This window comes from Panthera tigris, chromosome C2, assembly GCF_018350195.1.
Source record: "Panthera tigris isolate Pti1 chromosome C2, P.tigris_Pti1_mat1.1, whole genome shotgun sequence".
Taxonomy (NCBI): Eukaryota; Metazoa; Chordata; class Mammalia; order Carnivora; family Felidae; genus Panthera; species Panthera tigris.
This window is the reverse complement of record NC_056668.1, coordinates 88,774,700-88,795,911: the sequence shown is the minus strand read 5'-3', so window position 1 is coordinate 88,795,911 and position 21,212 is coordinate 88,774,700. Positions and strand designations below refer to the sequence as shown.

The window sequence follows — 21,212 nt, the reverse complement described above, 5'->3', positions numbered from 1 at the left end:
AGTGCATAGAGACTTTGCTGGACTGCAGCCCTCCCCTCCCCACATTATAGGTCGGTTCCTAGACCTCCCACAGATGACATTTTTGGGTAACTCTCTGCCTACATAAACTGACAATGTCTTCCTACTGCACTGTATCCTGTCTGCACCCTCTGGGTGTTCCCTTGGTCTAGCTAAAACTCAGGAGCTATGTCCAATGTTTCTCCTTTATCCCCCTTCAAGTGTAGGCAATGGGCAAATGTTCATTACGTGCTCATTGAATTAAACCTCACTCAAGTTTAAGTTTAGGAATGCATAAATACTTTCAGATATTGAAATATAATAAAATGTGGTTTCTTAGCCTGTAATCTGTAAATGGATTTCACTGGGCCTCTCTTCGAATTGTATGAAAATTTTTATGCTGGATACAAATGTTCATTTTGCTGTGAGGAGCCTAATTAACTGTTACCAGCTTCTCAATGGGATCTACTCCCAAAAACAGAGTCCTGCTATCAAAAACTCTCTAAAGACTGAAAAAATTTAGAAAAGACAAAGAAGCGCACCTGGCTGGCTCAGTTGGTAGAGCACATGACTTTTGATCGTGGGGTCGTGAGTTTGAGCCCCACATTGGGTGTAGAGATTACTCAAAAGTAAAATCTTAGAAAGAAAGAAAGAAAGAAAGAAAGAAAGAAAGAAAGAAAGAAAGAAAGAAAGAAAGAAAGAAAGAAAGAAAGAAAAGAAAAAAGGCAAAGAGATCTCATCCTTAAAAAAAAAAAAAAAAAAAAAAGACAGATTATGTTTCTGCAGAGTCAACAATCCTCTTTGTTATATAAAGCTCCTGTCTGGGATCAGGAGAGGGGAAGACAAGTGTCACTGCAGACCTGGATTTCTTCTAAATTAGTATTTACAGGATTTGTTATGTCAGAGAACCCACTCTGATAGTCACACTTTGAGGGTCATGGGCTTAGACTACAGGATACAGTCTGTCTAGAGAAAGCAGGTAGCAAAATTAGCTCCTGTCTACAAAGCAAGGGTAAAGAGTCTCATTTGAGAAATATTTAAGGGCTTCATCAATTCTCCTAAGAGTCTCTCCTTTGACAGTCCTTTGACAGTCAAATCCTTCTCTTTTAAAGGGACTCTCTGACATCACCTCAGCAGACTTTCCTTTCTTCCGTGGTTAACTGGTCTAGCTCCTCCAGACCCTCATTTCTCAAAGCCCCCAGTCTTACTTATAGGAAATCCCACATCTTTTATAAGATTCAGTTTCACATTTCATTTTGCCTTATTTTTGCATTGGAACATGGGGTGTTGACACACTGGGTGGCTGGATGTAAGGATTAAGCAGGAAGGGATGTCTAAGAGCTGATATTTTATAATTGGTCAGTTAATTAGTGAATATTTTTAAGCTGCTATACTCTAACAACTCTGTAGTGCTGTAACTCAGGTAATAAATATTCAGATAATTAGGACCCCCTATACATCAAAATGTTAACAGCAGCGATCTCTAAGTGGTGGGATTATGAATAATAAAAATGATAACAGACATTAATTGAATGTTCACTATGCATGCTAAGCACTTTACAAGCATGATCTCATTTAATATTCACAGAATCCCCCTGAGAGAACTACTACTATTTTCCTTCTTTTCAAATGAGGAACCTGAGGTTTAGAGAGGTTAAAATACTTACCCAAGGTCACACTGGTAAGTGGCAGGGCTGGGATTTAACTCAGTTTGTCTGACTTCAGAGTCCAGACTCTTAACCTCTCACTTATTTGTATTTTCTTCTTTCATACAAAGAAAATTTATTACTAGTGACATAAAGGGGGGAGAATGATTATTTCTTAAAACCACTGAGTACAACTATCACCTTGTACAGCTTTTCAAAGTCATATTCCCCAGTCTGTTTACGGTCCATTTGATAAATATCATCTATCAAAGCTTATTTCTCTGGGATTTTATTAGAAATAATGCCAGTTAAATTTCTTTTTAAAAATGAACATTTCAGTCAAAGGTTTTTAACTGCTAACCAATCTCTGGCTACAAGCCTGTGGCATCTACTGTTTGCAAAGTTCCTCTCTTGGTAAGAATACTAACTCACTTCTTTCTCCTAAACTCAACATTGAGGTCTGCATAGAGAGAGCTAAAGAGTTAGGGCTAGACACCGCATTCTCTCCCACAGGGGACAAGAAAGATTTAGAATTTGTATTTAATCATTTGTTCAGGGGCTTTTAAATATTACTTGTATAGATTTCCATTCATTTTACATTTTATTAATATTAATACTTTATTCATAGTATTTATGTAGTAATGTGATTATATTAGAGTTCTCCAGAGAAACAGAACCATTAGGATATATATAGATACATGTAAGAAGATATAGGAATTGGCTCAGGCAGTTACAGAGACCAAGAAACCCACGATCCCTACTATCTGTGGTCTGCACTCTGGAGAACCAGGAAAGTGATGGTGTATTTCAGTCCAAGTCAGTAGGCCTGAGAAGCCAGGGGTGTCAATGGTGCAACTTCTGGTCCAGGGGAGGGGTACAGGGTAAGTCCCAGAGTCTGAAGGTTCAAGAACCAGGAGCTCCAATGAAGATTGATGTCCCAACTCAAAATAAAAGAGAATCTGCCATTCGTCCACCTTTTATTCTGTCTAGGCCCTCAACAGATTGAATGATGCCTGCCAACATTGGTGAGGGCAATCTTCTTTACTCAACCTACTGAATTAAATGCTAATCTCTTCCAGAACATGCTCACAGATACGCCTAGAAATAATGTTGTACCTGCTATCTGGGGACCTTTTAGCCCATCCAAGTTGACACACAAAATTAACCATCACAGTGACCATGGATAACTCTGAACAGCCCAGACCCTAGGGAAACCACATATGTCAGGCTGTTCAAATGTCTGGTAGAAGCCTTGAGTAGCAAACTATAGGACCAGGAAGATGGGAAGAGAAAGAGCAGGAGTGGGGCATACTTCAAACAGACTTTGCGAATCATAAGGAGATAAGGAAAGAATATGACCTCAGGAGGCAGACTAGTACTGGCAGTATTCCCAGAAACTCCCCAGTGTTTCTCCTCCCCACAGCAGTGTTGGCGGCAGCCCTGTGGCAGTATGGGTGGTAGCCAGTACAAATGGAGCTTGTCCAAGCTCCGGTGCCATCGATACTGCAGTAGCTGGACACATCAGATTCATATGTTAAAGAGCAAACAGCAGAATCCCCAGTGCCTTACATGACCCCCTGTAGCAGCAACATCAGTCTTACTGAAGACTGGTTAGATTTTTTCAGTTTTCTTTCCAAGAAGCCAATATACTGAAGACATATCTTGGACTAAATAAACCCATGGATGAAAGGACGCAGAGGATTAAAGAGGGACACCTGGGTGGCTCGGTCGGTTAAGCATACGAGTCTTTATTTCGACTCAGGTTACTATCTCACGGTTCGTGAGTTTGAGCCCCACATATGGTTCTGCACTGACAGTGCAAAGCCTGCTTGGGATTCTCTCTCTCCCTCTCTCTTCCCCTCCCCTGCTCATGCACACACACTCTCTCTCTCAAAATAAACAAATAAACTAAAAACAAAAAAAGAGAAGAAAAGAAAAGAAAAAAGAAAAAGGATGAAAGAAAAAAACTGATACTGAGATAATGGCCTTATTAGTACCCTGGGCTGGTGAAGCAGAAATAGTAAGATATATTTACAGAGCTTATATGCTCTTTTATATGATTTTCTACCTTAGTTTAATTGATTTTTATGGAGCATAAATGTGAGGAGTTTTGTATTTATATAACTAAACCTATAAGCTTTGTTTATAACATTTTTATATTGCTCTCACATTAATAATTCACAGTCCTAGAGCACACCCTGTGTGCTAAGCATTAAAGACTTAAATTAGATAACTTCGTTCAACCCAACAATAGCTCTAACTTTGTTGCCCTTTACAACCAGGATACTAAGCCTTTTTCATAACTTATAATTTTGTATTCTTTTTGTAATTTCATACATTTTTACAGTAAGTGGAATGAGGCGTGAGTCTAAACGTATTTATCTCCATGCCAATAATTAGTATGCCTAAGAGCAAGAGTCCAGAAATTATGGCTTGTGGGCAAAATCTGGCCTGTTTTCTGTTTATAAAAATAAAGCTTTATTGGAACAGAATTATACTCATTTGTTTGCATATTGTCCAGGGCTTCTTTCACACCACAAAGGCAGAGCTGAGAAGTTACAAAGTCAAAATATTTACTATCTGGCCCTTTACCTAAAAGCATTCATCACATAATTATTTATTTCTTCATTGTTTTATCTCATCTCATTTGTCATTGTTGTTTACTACCTCTTTTTAAGCCCTCCCTGAGTCACCATAAAAAAAGTGCCAGCCAATATTAATAAATACAGATTTATTTAAGCCAGTCAGGTTTTTCTTTAATGACTTTTACTATTTTGGATGACTTATATTGATTACAATGTTAAAAGTTGTTCAAGTGAATAAAGACAAAGAAACTAATTGTCATTATTTACTATCACTCTAATAATTATGTACAACAAGCAACAACAGTACTTCACTGCCATATAATAATAAGCATTTATTTAGAACATGCATCTGCTGAGGGTTGGCTAGTGTAAGAGGAGCCAGCTGGTAACACTCTTCCATATGTCCATCAACCTCTTCCTGGGACCAGCTGCCCCAAGCAGGTTTTTCTCATTGTGATGGCAGAAACCCACAGGTTTCTTAAACCGGAGGCTCAGAACTGGCACAGTGACACTTTTGCCTCATCCTTTTGGCCAAAACAAGTCACAAGGTCAACTCAGATTCAGGAGGCAGGAAACTATACTACAAAGTCACATGGCAAAAGGCAAGGCTACAGGGAGGAATGAAGAATCGGGGTCAATAGTGCAGTCTACCGCACAATATTTTATTTGTTTATTATTTGAACTTTAAAGCATTATACACATTTTAATATTTAATGCTGACAACAATCCTAGAAATTAGATATTACCATTACTGCCTTTTAAAAATGAGAAAGCTGAGTAAGAGAATCTGACTTCCCCACTGCCAAACAGTTTGGAAATGGCAGACGCAGGATTTGGATCCAAGCCTACTTCCAAAGGCTTTCCCTCTAGGCCGTATTTGCATTATTCAATTTGTCTAGTGTGGTGGAAATAGCTATCTGCCTGCTAGAATCCAGTCTCTGTTGCCCATAGTATAAAAATCTACCTACCTAGGCACTATAGACTGAATATTTGTACCCGCTTCCAAAATTACAGATTAGAATCTAATCCCTATCATGATGGTTGTGGTGGATGGGACCTTTGGGGGTTGATGAGGTCCTGGGGATGGCGCCCTCATAAATGGGATTAGTGCCCTTATAAAAGAGCATCAGAGGGGCACCTAGATGGTTCGGTCAGTTAAGCATCAACTCTTGGTTTTGGCTCAGGTCATGATCTCATGGTTTTGTGGGTTCGGGTCCCATGTCAGGCTCTGCTCTGGCAGCAGAGAGCCTGCTTGGGATTCTCTCTCTCTCTCTCTCTCTCTCTCTCTCTCTCTCTCTCCCTCCCTCCCTCCCTCCCTCCCTCCCTCCCTCTCTGCCCCTCCCCCACTTGGACTGTCTCTGTGTGTCTCAAAATAAATAAATAAACTTAAAAAAAAAAAAAAAAAGAGCATCAGAGAGCTCCCTTACCCCTTGCATCAAGTGAGGACACAGTGAGAAGACGGTCATTTACAAATCTACAAGTGAGTCCTCACCAGACACAAAACATGCTGGCCCCTCGCTGCTGGACTTCTCAAGCTTCAGAACAGTGAGAAATAACTGTTTTTTGTTTATGCCACACAGCCCATGGTATTCTGTTAGAGCAACCCAAATGAACTAAGACACCAGTCCCCACTGCACAGAAGTTCAAAAGACTTACTTCCACCAATGAAATGTGAGCAGAAGTGATGTGTTCCATGTCCAGGCCAAGGCTTTTTAGAAGAGAATCCGCCTCCTCCACACTTTCTTTCCCTTTTGGCAAGCAGATGAAGAAGACAAGGCTGTCCAGTGGACTTTCTGAGATAATGGATGTATTCTGTATTCTGCATCGGAACTATCTCACATGGTATCCCCTAGTCACATGTGAACACTTGATATATGGTTAGGACAACTGAGGAATTGAGTTTTTAATTCAACCTACTCTAAGATCTCTGGTAAAGTAATTCTAACCAATTTAAATTTGTTATGGAATTCACCAAATAGAGTATTGAGGGTTAAGACTGAAAATATATGGGAAGGAACCAGAAAATGTAAATGTTCCCTAAATCTGATTTGGCAGAAGTCAAATAGTAGCCAATACTTTGCAAATCAAAATAAGGCAAAAAACAAAAAACAAAAAAATCATAAACTCTTGATATAGTAACAGCTGATATTTTCACAGTTTCCTTCTGACTAGGTTATAAATTGAACTCCCCTTGGGGTGCCTGGGTGGCTCAGTCAGTTAAGTGTTTGACTCGGTTTCAGCTCAGGCCATGAGCTCATGGTTCATGAGTTCAAGCCCCATATCGGGCTCTGCACTGACGATGCGCAACCTGCTTGGGATTCTCCGTCTCCCTCTTTCTCCCTCTCCCCTGCCTGCTCTCTCTCTCAACATAAGTAAACATTAAAAATTTTTAGTAAAAACAAATTGAATACTCCTTTACTACAGAATTAATTTACTACTCTCTTATTGGTAAATAAATTATTATTTTGAGGCAACCTGACATAAGGTATACAGGCATAAAGCCACCTATTTAAAAATCCATTCGTTCCCTAGAGCACATGTATCCTTTAGTGGTATTTGTTATAACAACCCAATATTTCTTATGGCTGTGAAACTCAGATGGTCTGCACACTTTCAGAACAAATCACACCAGCGTAGCTCCCAAACGTCACTCCTAACCATGACTCAAGACAGTCAGCAAGGCCAGTGCCCCTTGGTTTATGCTAAAGTTCCAGAAAACAAGCATTTATTCTTCCAGTGGAGTGGTGAAAGAAAACATGGAGCATATACCCTTCCTTGGCTATTAACACTTTAATTGCGAAGGCTAGGGAAGATGATGGCCCACTGCTCTCTTACACACTATCACATGTAGAAATCAGTTACAAATGAAACGACTATTTGGACATTACAACATCAGAAAACTGTGATTGCTTTTCAGCTTCTGTTTATTTTACAAATACAGTGTTGGTTTGCAAGCATAATTCATTCCAGAAACATGCTTGTAATCCAAAGCACTTGTATATCAAAGTAAATTTCCCCATAAGAAATAATGGAGGGGACCCTGGGTGGCTCAGTAGGTTGAGCATCTGACTTCAACTCAGGTCATGATCTCGCAGTTCATGGGTTGGTCCCCACATCCGGCTCTGTGCCAACAGCTCAGAGCCTGGAGCCTGCTTTGGATTCTGTGTCTCCCTCTCTCTCTGTACCTCTCTCTCTCTCTCTCTCTCTCTCTCTCAAAAATAAATAAACATAAAAAAAAGAAATAATGGAAACTCACATGATTCGTTCCACAACCCAAGAATATTCATATAAAAATGATTACAATACTGCAATATAATACAAAATAATACAGAAAATACAAAATATAAAGAAAAACAAATTAACCTGCATTTATCTTTGAAAACTTTTGTGGCTGTTGTGAGGGAGACAAGAGAGAGGAGGGTTATTGTGCAGGACAACCTTCATTCACTATCACTAATGGAATCACTGCTATCTATTGGCTCAACACAATCTTTTTCTTTTTGTGCAACTTTAACAAGAAGCCTATCCAATGATGCTTGCTTTTGCCTCCTTTTGAGGATTTCCCTGAAATGTGACATTGCATTGATGATCACCCACAATCCCACAGCGAAAGAGTGAGAGAAAGAAGAACCATTGGTTCAGTTGTGATCATGTGACATTAGGCGTCACATACTATTTGTATTGTAAGACATCGTTCATTTATTAAGTTAAAATTTATTAGAGATGTTTGCTCATCTTGCAGAACAAGTTACTCACAATGCAAGGTTTCACTGTAGTTCTAAGTACTACTGGGAAATGTTCTGGTGATGAATGCAAATGGTAGTGAGCCCTCACTATCAAGGGGAATGCCACTTTTGTTAACGGCAAGTCTATGAGAAGGACCCATGCTCCATTATCTACCCACAGCTATCTCTCCAGTATCTCCCTTTAGGAGGACCTCTTTGCTCTTCGCTGTAAAGCCTGTAATTAGGAGTGAGAGCGTTCATATTGTGGCTCTTCCTCTTACTAGCTGAGTGACCATGAGCGGGTCACCTCCCTGAACCTCAGTTTCCTCTTCCACATGAGAATTAAAGGGACTAGTGCAGACAAAGTGTGCAGTATAATGTAAATGCATGTCGTTCGCATTTAATACATGTAGCTGTTACCCATTTTTGGAGACTTCTCCATCCTCCTCCTATATAACACCACTCCTTATGCGGACAACTTAAAATGCCACATGGCAACTTAATCATTTTTAAAACTTCAAAATTCATTCAACTAAAAACAGTCTCACAACGTAACTGAGAAATACAAATGCATTTTAGGAAGCAGATAAAAAGGAAGGTCCTCCAAACAGTAATGTATACAGGCCAGTCCAGTTATGGGTCAGACACATGGAAGATTAACAGACACTCCAAATAGGTCTTAGCCAGGCAGCTCTCCTTGTTACCTTGAAAAGAGATTTTGCTAGTTTCCTTACTCATGCTAATGGTTTGAGTGATAAAGTACATTCCCTTTAATCTTATAAAATAAAATTATTATGATCACAGAAGAGATAACTAATGCTGGGCCCCTCACCTTTCTCCTATTTGTTACCTTGGATTTCTGTGATTTGCATGCTTGTCTTACGCTTAATATGTAGATGTTGGACCTGGCTGAAATCTGAATGACCTGAAGCTTTTTTCCAGGAGGTTCAAATCCAAGGCTTTGATTCAGGTAAGGATTCCAAATACTAAATGTCTGGTACTTGTCAGGGATCTCCAATGACACTGGAGGAGATCATACAGGACAGATGTCCTAAAACATACCCTTCTGCAGCCTTACTTCTCAATTTCCCTGCAAATCACTCTCACTTTCCTTATTTACTTATGGTTTAAAGTTATGAGAAAGACCTCAAACAAGTGAGGGAATTATAAAAGATGTTACCACACAGACGTTAACTGTATATAAGCATTTTTAAAAATATTTCTCCTATAAGCTGTGTCTTAACAACATATTGTGTTTGTCCATGACAAACTGCTTCCAGCAAGTTTTCTAAGATCCTTCAATTGATCTCTGTCATCACTGCTTCAAGCCAGGGATCCTGAGCAGAATATAGTTTCTGAGGGGGTGGTACACAAAAATGCAAAGGCATGTGTGGCAAACACAGTTGGCTGTCCAACAAGTATCTGTGCTCCTTTTCCAGAGTGCAGGGTTGCTAAAGGAAGCAGCTGCCCAACCAGGAAACACCCACCCCCACCCCCTGAATCTAGACATGGCCATGTACTTACTCCTACTAAGGGGATATGAACAGAAAGGACATGTGTCAGGTCCTGGATGAGATGGTTAAAAAGAATGTGTGCCTCCTCCATGCTCTCTCCTCTGGCTATCAAAGATCAGGGTGACATTGGAAGTCACATGCTGAATACTGTGAAGCCACAAAATAAAATAAGTCTGAATCCCTGAATCACTTCTCAGAGGAGAGGAGACTGCCTTACTGGGAAACATCCAGAACAAACTATTTAGTGAGTGAGAAATGAACTGCATCAATGGCAGAAGCTGTTGTTACCTCAACCTAGAGCATGAGCATTCAAAATTAAAATCTAGTAATCCCTATCAAAATAACACCAGCATTCTTCACAGAGCTAGAACAAACAGTCCTAAAATTTGTATGGAACCAGAAAAGACCCTGAATAACCAAAGCAATCTTGAAAAAGATAACCAAAGCTGGAGCCATCACAATCTTGGACTTCAAGATGTATTACAAAGCTGTAATCATCAAGACAGTATGGTACTGGCACAAAAACACACACTCAGATCAATGGAATAGAAAAGAGAACCCAGAAATGGACCCACAAACGTATGGCCAGCTAATCTTTGACAAAGCAGGAAAGAACATCCAATGGAATAAAGACAGTCTCTTTTTTTTTATTATTTTTTTTTTAATTTTTAACGTTTATTTATTTTTGAGAGACAGAGACAGAGCATGAGCGGAGGAGGGGCAGAGAGAGAGGGAGACCAGAATCCGAAGTAGGCTCCAGGCTCTGAATTGTCAGCACAGAACCTGACGCAGGGCTTGAACTCACAAACCGCGAGATCATGACCTGAGATGAAGTCAGATGCTTAACCGACTGAGCCACCCAGGTGCCCCAAAGACAGTCTCCTCAGCAAATGGTTCTGGGAAAACTGGATAGTGACATGCAGAAAAATGAACCTGGACCACTTTCTTACACCATACACAGAAATAAACTCAAAATGGATGAAAGACGTAAATGTAAGACAGGAAGCCATCAAAATCCTAAAGAAGAAAGCAGGCAAAAACCTCTTTGACCTCAGCCACAGCAACTTTTTACTCAACACATCTCTGGAAACAAGGGAAACATAAGCAAAAATGAACTATTGGGACCTCATCAAAATAAAAACCTTCTGCACAGTGAAGGAAATAATCAGCAAAACTAAAAGGCAACTGATGGAATCGGAGAAGAAGACATTTGCAACTGACATATCAGATGAAGGGTTAGTACCCAAAATCTATAAAGAACTTACCAAACTCAACAACCAAAACAAATAATCCAGTGAAGAAATGGGCAAAAGACATGAATAGACACTTCTCCAAAGAAGACTGACTTCTCCAAAGTCAGAAGAAGACTTCTCCAAAGATGGCTGACAGACACATGAAAAAATGCTCAACATAACTCATTATCAGGGAAATACTAATCAAAATCACAATGACATACTACCTCATACCTATCAGAATGGCTAACATTAACAACTCAGGCAACAACAAATGTTGGCGAGGATGCAGAAAAAGATCTCTTTTGCACTGCTGGTGGGGAATGTAAACTGGTGCAGCTACTCTGGAAAACAGTATGGAGATTCCTCAAAAAATTAAAAATAAAACTATTCTATGACCCAGCAATTGTACCATTAGGTATTTATCCAAGGGATACAGATGTGCTGTTTCAAAGGGGCACATGCACCCCAATGTTTATAGCAGTGCTATTGACAATAGCCAAATTATGGAAAGAGCCCAAATGTCCATCAACAGATGAATGGATAAAGAAGATGTGGTATATATATACAATGGAGTATTACTCAGCAATCAAAAAGAATGAAATCTTGCCATTTGCAAGTACGTGGATGGAACTAGAGGGTATTATGCTAAGCAAATTTGGTCAGAGAAAGACAAATATCATATGACTTCACTCATATGAGGAATTTAAAATACAAAACAGATGAATATAAGGGAAGGGAAGCAAAAATAATATAAAAATAGGGAGGGGGACAAAACACAAAAGACTCTTAAATACAGAGAACAAACAGAGGGTGGCTAGAGGAGTTGTGGGAGAGGCGGATGGGCTAAATGGGTCAGGGGCATTAAGGATCTACTCCTGAAATCATTGTTGCACTATATGCTAACTAACTTGGGTGTAAATTTAAAAAGTAATCAATTAATTTAAAAATAAAATCAAAAATATGTAAGAACAAAAAAATGGACAGTATGTAATAGGTTAAAGAAATAACTGCCATTAAAAATTTATAAAAATAACAATAAATTACAAAAATAAAGAGATGTATGGCATCAAAACAAATAAATAAATAATAAAAATGAGAATCTAGTCAATACAATCCTATGTATCCTTTCCTACAATGGCATCTGGCTGTTGTAGTGTGGATAGCTAGAAGAAACAATAATTTTACTATATTATAATGTAGCTCGTTCACACAAGTCCGGTGGAGTATATATTAATACAACCACTATGAAAAAGTGTTTGGCAAAATCTACTAAAGCTGAACCTTTGCATAGTCTATAGTCTAACTACATATAATTCCATGAGAAATGTGTACAAATGCCCATCAAAAACATGTACTGCAATGTTGCCTATACAGACTAGAAAATATTCAGTCTTTAAAAGGAAGGAAATTCTGATACATGCTACAAGATGGATGAGCCTTGAAGACATGATGGTAAATGAAATAATAAAGTTACAAAAAGGTAACTAATGTGTGATTTCACTTATATGAGGTATGTAAAGTAGTCTAACTCATAAAAACAGATAGGAGAATGGTGGTTCCAGAGACTAGGGGAAGAGAAGAATGGAGAGTTGCTGTTTAATTGGTAGAGAATTTTGGGGCACCTGGGTGGACTTCAGCTCAGGTCATGATCTCATGGTTCGTGAGTTTGAGCCCCACGTCGGGCTCTGTGCTGACAGCTCAGAGCCTACAGCCTACTTCAGATTCTGGGTCTGCCTCTCCCTCTCTCTCTCTGCACCTCCCCTGCTTGCACTCTATCTCTCTCAAAAATAAATAGACATTAAAAAAAAATTTTCAGTTGGTATAGAATTTCAGTTTTGTAACATGAAAAGAGTTCTGGCGACTGGTCGTACAACAATGTAATGTACTTAACACTACTGAGCTGCACACTTAAAAATGGCTGAGATGGTAGATTTTCTGGTATGCATATTTTGCCAAAATTAAATACAAAAGCAAAAAACATAACATGTACTAGAATGTTCAGAGCAGCGCAATTCATAATAGCCAGAAACTGGAGACTAACTGAACATCCTCCAATAGTAAAATGGATAAATAAATTGTGGGCTATTCATCCAGTGGGATATTATACAGCATAAGAAATGATCTATGACATGAAACAATATGAATAAAACTTGTAAACATAATGTTAAGTAGAAGAAACCAGAACCCCCCTCCCCAAAAATACAGTATGATTCCATTTCTGTAAATTATCAAGATAGGCAAAAATCTTCAATGTTGTCAGAAGTCAGGATAAGCGTGTGTGTAGTCACTGAAAGTAAGCCATATGGAGGCAAGGAGTATTTCTGTATCATTATTAGATTTCTTTTTTCTTTTCTTTCTTTCTTTTTTTTTTTTTTTTTTTTTTTTTGAGAGAGAGAGAGAGAGAACGAGAACCTGTGGAGGAGAAGGACATAGGGAGGGAGAGAGAGGAAGAATCTTAAGCAGACTCCATGCTCAGTGTGGAGCCCAATACAGGGCTCAATCCCATGACCCTGGGATCATGACCTGTGCTGAAGTTGGACACTCAGCTGACTGAGCCACCCAGTGCCCCTATATTTCAATTAAAAAGCATTAATAACAGAATTGTTGAAACAACACATTTCTAAAATTTTCTATATCCTCTCAAAAACAAAAACAAAAACACTTACAGACCAGGGGGTAAAGGGGAGCAGGATATGCCACCCTCAAAATATGCCACAGTAGCATATTGCTTATTTTGAATTAAAGTTACTTAAAAAACAGCAGATGCAAGAAGGGCAATTTTGACCTCCTCTGTCCCCGTGAAAGCAGGAAATAAATCTCCCATGTGAAAGGCACATAGTCCTCTACCAGGGTGCAAAAGGCATCTTAGCAGCAGATAGGAATTCAAGGCTGAGAAGGCTGCATAAACAAACCTTGTCACTGCTTCAATAATTTGCTACCCTAAGTTCAAACCTTTGTCTTGTCAATTATTCACAAATGTATTGTTTCCTTGTCTAAAAGGTATAAAAGCTGCCTGCTTCAGTCACTTCTTTGAGTCTCATTTCTTTATGGGCTCCCATATGTATGAAATTAAATTCATTTTTCCCTGTTAAACTGTCATATATATCAATTTAATTATCAGACCAAGCAAAGAACCCAGAATGGAAGAAGGGAAAAGATTCCCCCCTATTGGGGCAGTGGAAAAGGTCAAAGTGCAGCCTTCTTGCCTGATGGCAGAAGAAACTCCAAAGCAGATGAGGCAAATAAATTTTAAAATTTGTATGTGAATGATCAACTCTAATCAGAATACTTTAGAATTCCTTATTATTTATTAAACAGTCTACTGTATACAGGTTACCTACTTCCTCATCAAATTATCATTCATCTAGGAGAACCAACAAGAAATGTGTTTAACAATTAAAATTCTATGGTAATTTCACACTCAACAATGCCTTGTGTTCATAATTTCAATATTAGATCTGATTGAATATGATTAAATACGGTCTGTGCCTTCCAAAACAGGCTGTACCATGGATCTAAATGAACTCATTAGTAGCTAATGCTGTAGAGATCTTTCTAAATGCTAATGTTTAGCTGCCTTTGGCTCATTAATTAATTTAAAGATTGTATAATTATCAAAGCTTTTGATTCAAGTACATCTATCACTTTTTATTATTGGATAATGCTTATTTGCATGTGAGCATAAAAAATTAAATTATGTCATCCAAAGACAGGAGCAAAATACCAAATGATCATATGGGTTATATATTTATTTGGAAAGGAAAAAAGAAAAGTCAGAGGGGGATGTTCCCTTGAACGTATGAGGAGTTGGGACCTTTGGTTACCAAAAATAGGAGTGATGAAAACATAAGCAAGGATGGGCAAGGAGTCAACGTTGGGAGACCATCAGTAAAATACTAAACTAAACTCTGCATGGGAGAGATGGGGAGTCTGACTTAATTTGAAAATAGACAGCCCCATCTTAAAAATCCACTCAGAGGAAAATCCAAGGTGACAGAAATACACTAAATTCCAAGTCATGCTTTTGGAATCTGATGGCTGGAACCTTCTTCAAACTCTCTAAGATCCCATGATTTAAAAATTAGCAATTGCACTACTAGGTATTTGTCCAAAGGATACAAAAATGCTGATTCAAAGTGGTGCGTGCATCCCAATGTTTACAGCAGCGCTATCAACAGTAGCCAAATTATGGAAAGAGCCCAAATATCCATTGACTGACAAATGGATAAAGAAGATGTGGTATCTATATGAAATGGAATACTACTCAGCAATGAAAAATAATGAAATCTTGCAATTTGCAAGAATGTGGACAGAACTAGAGTGTATTATAATAAGTGAAATAAGTCAGGGAAATAAACACAAATATTATAGGATTTCACTCATACTTGGAATTTAAGAAACACAACAGATGGACATAGGAGAAGGGAAGGAAAAATAAAAACAGAGAGGGAGTCAAACCATAAGAGACTCTTAAATACAGAGAATAAACTGGGGGTTGGTAGAGGGGAGGTCGGTGTGGGGGGATGAGCTAAATGGGTGATGGACATGAAGGAGGGCACTTGTTGGGATAAGCACTGAGTGTTATATGTAAGTGATAAATCACTGGGTTCTACTCCTGAAACCAATACTACAATGTTAACTAACTTGAATTTAAATACATACATACATACATACAACTAGAAATATAATGAGACACTTTTAGATATTTAATGATTTTCTTTCATACTCAGGGTGAAGATTATTAAGTTATAGTCACCTACAAACAGGTGATCTGAGATAAGTCTAGCATTCCTTCCAGGTCACCATCACCACAAACTCAAAAGTCTCATCCTACGAACAAATTAATGTCATATTCTCATACTTAAGAGCAAAGGTAAGAATGAGTCCTAGAGGCCCTCTAAGTTAAAGGAGAAGTGAAACTAGGATGTGTTTTGGTAATTCCCCAGCAGGAAGCCCATCTACTTCCCTATGATTTCCACCATCAGTTCTGGTGCAAAGAAGGACAGCATGGTGGGTGCAGAGTTATAAGGAATTATTTTTAGACTGTAACTTACTGATTTCTCTACTAGTGACCAGGTTTATGGACATCACATTCTATAAGTGTGCAGAGCCCATGGGGAAGACATTTGTGAGAGGATTTTAACCAGAGACAGCCAGCATATGCAAGATTTTAAGTAATATCTTCTCACTAATGTTTGATACATTTTGGAAGGTTTGGAAGAATAAAGGGGATCTCACCTTGATCGTTTCCATTATGCTTGCAAACTACTGAGATGTGCAAGAGGAAGTATATATTAGCAGGGATAAAGATTAAGTTGCTATAACAAAGAATGTCTTAATTAAGATAGAAGTTTCTCTCTCAAGAGTAGTAAGTCCAGTAAGCTGGAGAGACTTACACAGGTTGGGCACACAGGTTCTTTCTAATTGTTGCTCCCCCATCCCCAAAGAGATTGTCCTTATCCACACTGCTACAGCTAGATTTGCTCCAACATCCACACTGCAGCCTATGGGAAGAGTGAAAAGGCCGAAATCCAGGGAAGCATGCTTGTCTTTAAGTTGCAAAGTATCTCAAAGTTGTACACACTACTTCAGCTCACTTTCTATTAGCCAGAGATTAGTCTGATGTCCACACCTAGCTGGAAAAAAAGCTGGGAGATAAGGGGCAGTTTCCCAAGGCCCACCTTTCTGATCACCCAAATATCCATGGAGACCCTTTTCTTCCTTCACACAGAACAGGTGCACCCCTCCCCTAAAAGAGGTCCAGGTCCCATCCAGCTACTGCACCCAACTTAAATGCATCATAGCTGCACAATGTGCAGTCTCCTCTGTCAGATCTGGATGCCCCTTCTAATAGACAAGTTACAGTTCATTCTCTTCCCTATCCCCTGTCTCACCCAACCCTGAACCCAAAACATCCTCAATAAACAATGGTGGATAAGACAAGATGTGCACAATAGAAATATATTCTCAGAAAGAGAAGAATTAAAATACACAGCAGCCACTGGTCCTTAGCAATGATTGAGTCTTGCTGAGCAGTAATTATTAAAGGGCTTTGCCTTGGCCGTGCAGTATTTTCTATAGTTAGACCTTGGTTCTGGTTTCTGGGAGGAATTCCCTTGTCCATCGTCTCTTGAGCCCGCTGTCTTTCCTCTGGGTGGCTCTTCCTTGTCTACTGTCCCCCATGATCACATTTGAGTTTAAAAACATTTCTCTCTTGAGCACTCCTTTGAGGGTACCCAGTACTTTTTAGACTGCTTCCTAGCAGTACAATTTTAGGAGCCCCATCAGGATTGAAGTATCACAGGCCTGTGGTCTTTTGGGCAATAAAATTTACCCAAATACATGATAGGTTTCTGGTCTATTTGGTTCTGGTCTGATTTAATGTGTCAGTAACCACTCAGAACTCTTTCCTGGGCATTATTTCTTCGGTGTGCTTATTTCCTGGCTTCCGTTTAGCTACCACCCTCTCCCCCACTTAAATGGCAATTCCCTTGAGGCCGCCTGACACAACAGACTTAATATAATCTTTGTTGCTAGGTCTAACTCCCTTTGTTTGGTTGAGTATCAAGGGCTATGAAGAACATTCTTAGTAACACTTATCTTCTGCCTTTGTGGGACTCAAAGTACTTGGGATTCTATTACACTTCAGTTTTTCCTACAAACTGGCCAGTGCCTTCCTGGTATCATTTCTTTCTTACAATATCCTGTGAAAAGCAGCAAAGAGCAACCAACACACAAAAATTCTCGCTCTTTCCAACTGCTTTCTCTAGGGCTGATGATTACATAGACATGGGGTTTGTCTTCACTTGATTGCAGAAGACAATTTTACCAAATGTTGCCTTGACATTACAAAGTTTATCAGCTTTCCAATATCTGCAATTTCTATTTTTTCATTATCCACTGCCTAACACGTAAGGCAATGCCACATATTTAAGGCTTTTTGTAATGTTAAATACCAATTTCTGTAGTAGCTATAATAAAAAATGACATGGCAAAAACAAAGGCATGAAAAAACAGCCTAGTAGGTCAATATGGCAGAGTAACTACAGGAGTTCATTCAGGAGCTTAAGTCTTTTCCGTCTGTCACTCTGCATTACCCTAGGGCATTGCTTTTCGTTGATGGAAGCTGGGTCAACGCTACATCAATATAGCAGCCTATGGAGAGGGGAGAAACAAAGACTAAGGACAGCAGCTTTTTTTTTTTTTTTTTTTTTTTAGTGAGAAAGTACTTGGAAGTTACACATATCAATTCTACTTCTGTCCTACTGGTTCAAATTTCATCATGTGGCCACTAAATGAGTGCTTGTATGAGTATTGGAGAGAAAGAGGAAATGCCAGGGACATAATCTGGCTATCAGTACCAGAGGGTGGGGTTAGGAAAGCTGACTAAGCCCTGTAGGAAAGCTGTATAACCCTACCAACAATAGCCCAGTCGTAAAACCATTTGAGGCTTCTTCAGGTTAACACACTCCTAGTCCCAAGAAGTACGGAAGTCCTTCCCTCAGCAGTGCCCACCTCTCACTGTCTGAGGATTTACCTCTGCCCATGATGCCTGATAGTGATAACATCCACTCCCTGCACAGTGCAGTCTGAACCCTAGGGCACCAATAAGACTAATATGAAAACACAGCCAGACACAGGCACATTTCCCAAAGTCTGAGCTATTTTATCTTATACATGATCATTTTGTTACAAAAGCATTTTATTAAGGGAGCTCAATGTCGGACTCAGGGAGACAAAAAACCTTTAAAGGAAATTTCATGGAATCAGAATGTGGAGGCTGCAGCCTAGGAGATCAACTACTCACCTTTTTAGTCTAACTACACTACTATAGAACATGCTTTATTTAGCCACTGAGGCTTCAGTAAATAATCTTAGATTATGCAAGTAGTTGCCAGGCATTACTAATTTATCATACAATATTTGTTGAATATCTATCTCTAGCAACATAATAGAACAAACTTTCTACCTTCATTTCTATTCTAGATGAGAAGACATAGAATCCAAACACAAAAAGACTCTCACCATTTAGTGAAATCAAAATACATGATAAAGCTAAACGTTATCCGATTTCTGATAAATTATTCAACAGTGGAGTCGGGAAGCTTCAGAGAAGTGGCATTTGATCAGGTCCTTGAAGGATAAAGGGTGTGTGGGTAGGTAGAGATGAGAGAAAATAGCCCTGAAGGTAGAGAAAGTAACTTGTGAAAAAGATCAGGAGCAGCAAAATAAAAACAAAAACAAAAACAAAAACACCCCACATTCTGGCCCTTGGGATAGACACTCTTTTAGGTTCACACAGAGACATTTATGTGTAAGTGAGTGGTGGCAGATGAGGTTAGGAAACTAAAATTGGAGTGACTGCACCTCTATCAAGTTTAAACTTTACCTCTGTGGTGATGGCACATGGAAGGTAAAATAAGACAGGGAGACCAGTTAGAAAACCAAACATAAGAGACTTCAATAATACTAGGATGTGTAGTTCCACTACTCAAACTTTACCTGAAGGGGAGAAAAAAAATGTTCTTTTTCCTTCTACCCTTCTAGATTCTCACTGAGCTCTCTAAGCAAAGATCCATTAACAAGAGAAAAGCATACATGTGTTTAATATTAAGTTTCATGTGACAAGGAAGTCTTGTAAGCAGTGAAACCGGATTACGTCTATGCCAGGTCTGATGAAGAGTGGAAAGTCCTAGGAAAGTGTGATAGGACAAAAGGGTATGAGCCAAAGATGATAAACTGGGGGAAACAGCAAAGCCTGCTTGTTTGGATTCCTCTGAGCATCCCTATGTTGGAGATAAGAATACTCCTTCCCTGTGGGTTTAGGGAGGGCACATCTCCCAGGAAGGTCTCCCACCTGAAGGAAAAAGAGATCAGAGAGGCCTTCCAGCACCTGACATTTCTCAAATTCCTTCAGCTTAAAATATTTAAATGCCAGGGTGCCATATTTTGGAGTATATGTCCTGAACCCTATCAGTATCTTCAGAATTTTAAATATAAAATTATTTTCCAAATGTCAGTTCTTCCATAAACATAGGCTAATTGCCAACAAAAGGGTCTTTTTTTCTTTTCTTTTTAAGCTTCCACTTGTTTGGGGGACTCTGGAATTTGGCCCTTTACAATCAGTACGAGACACACATACACCTTCCAGAAAACTGAAACGACAACTTTTAAATACTGGAGGTAACATGATGCCAATAAATTTATATTTCTCAATTGTTTAGTAAGTACCTACCAGGTGCTAGGTTCTAGGGCTACAAAATTGAGTAAGACTAGTAGGTTCCCCATACTGACAGAACTTCCATTTAGCAGGCCAAAGACCCTGAAAGAAGACGTTACTCAGCGGGGCCAGTAGGGTCCTGATGCTCCAGGTACTTGGTGCTGCCAAACATGTAGAAGTCACCCAACCCCAAGTAAGATGTCAGAGAGTTGGGTTCATTTCCTATTGGTGCTGTAATAAATTACTACAGACTGCGTGGCTTGTAACAACTAAAATTTATTCTCTCACAGTCTGGAATCTGGAAGTCTGAAATCAGTCTCACTGAGCTGAAATCAAGGTGTTAGCAAAGCTATACTCCATCTAGAGGTTCTAGGAGACAGCCCCTCCCTTGCTTCTTCCAGCTTCCGGTTGCTGCCACAATCCTTGGCTTTGGCCACATCACACCATTATCCCCTTCCACTGCCCAGTGCCTTCCCCTCTGCTGTCTGTGTGAAAGCTCCATCTGCCTCTGTCTTATAAGGATGCACGTGATGCCATTTTTCACTCACCCTGATAATCCAAGATAATCTCCCCATCTCAATAGCCTTACCTTCATCACATTTGCAAAGTTCTGTTTTTGTCATGTAAGGTAACATCCACAGGTTTCAAGAGTTAGGACGGGGTATCTTTCGGGGAGTCATTATTTAGCCTACCACATAAATCACTTTTCAGGTAGGATTTCAAAGACATTTAGGAGTCAGCCAGTTCTCTCTGTTTCTCTCGTGTGCGCGCTCTCTCTCTCTCTCTCTCTCTCTCTCTCTCTCTCTCTCTCTCTCATTGTAGTCCTGGAGGCTTGCTTTGAGCTAAGACACCCATGTGTGCATCTATCTGAGGTTAGGTGCACAATATGAAAACTGAATTATTTTTTTTAACTGTAAGCCTGGTGCTATAAACTGAATATTTGCATCCCTCCAAAATTCGTATGTTGAAATCTAATCCCCAATATGATAGTATTTGGAATTAGGGCCTTTGGGAGGTAATTACATCATGAAGGTAGAGACCTCGTGCATGGGATTAGTACCCCTACAGAAGAGAACACAGAGAGCTCCCTCACTGCTTCCACAAAGGGAGGTCAGAGCAAGAAGAGAGCTGCCTATGAACCCTTACCAGACACTGGATCTGCGGGCGCCTTGATCCTGGACTTCCCAGCCTCCAGAACTGATAGTGTTCTAGCAGTCTGAACAGACTAGACAGCCACCTACCCCTCAGAATACCCTTTGCCTTACATTATTGGTTCAATCTTCTGATTAG

General features: G+C 39.4%; 1 non-coding gene across 1 annotated transcript; it reads left to right on the top strand.

Moving 5' to 3' along the window:
* The first annotated feature begins 537 nt into the window (after positions 1–537).
* Positions 538–610, top strand: TRNAK-UUU. The gene has a single exon. It is a non-coding gene; the product is annotated as a tRNA-Lys (tRNA).
* The last annotated feature ends 20,602 nt before the right edge of the window (positions 611–21,212 follow it).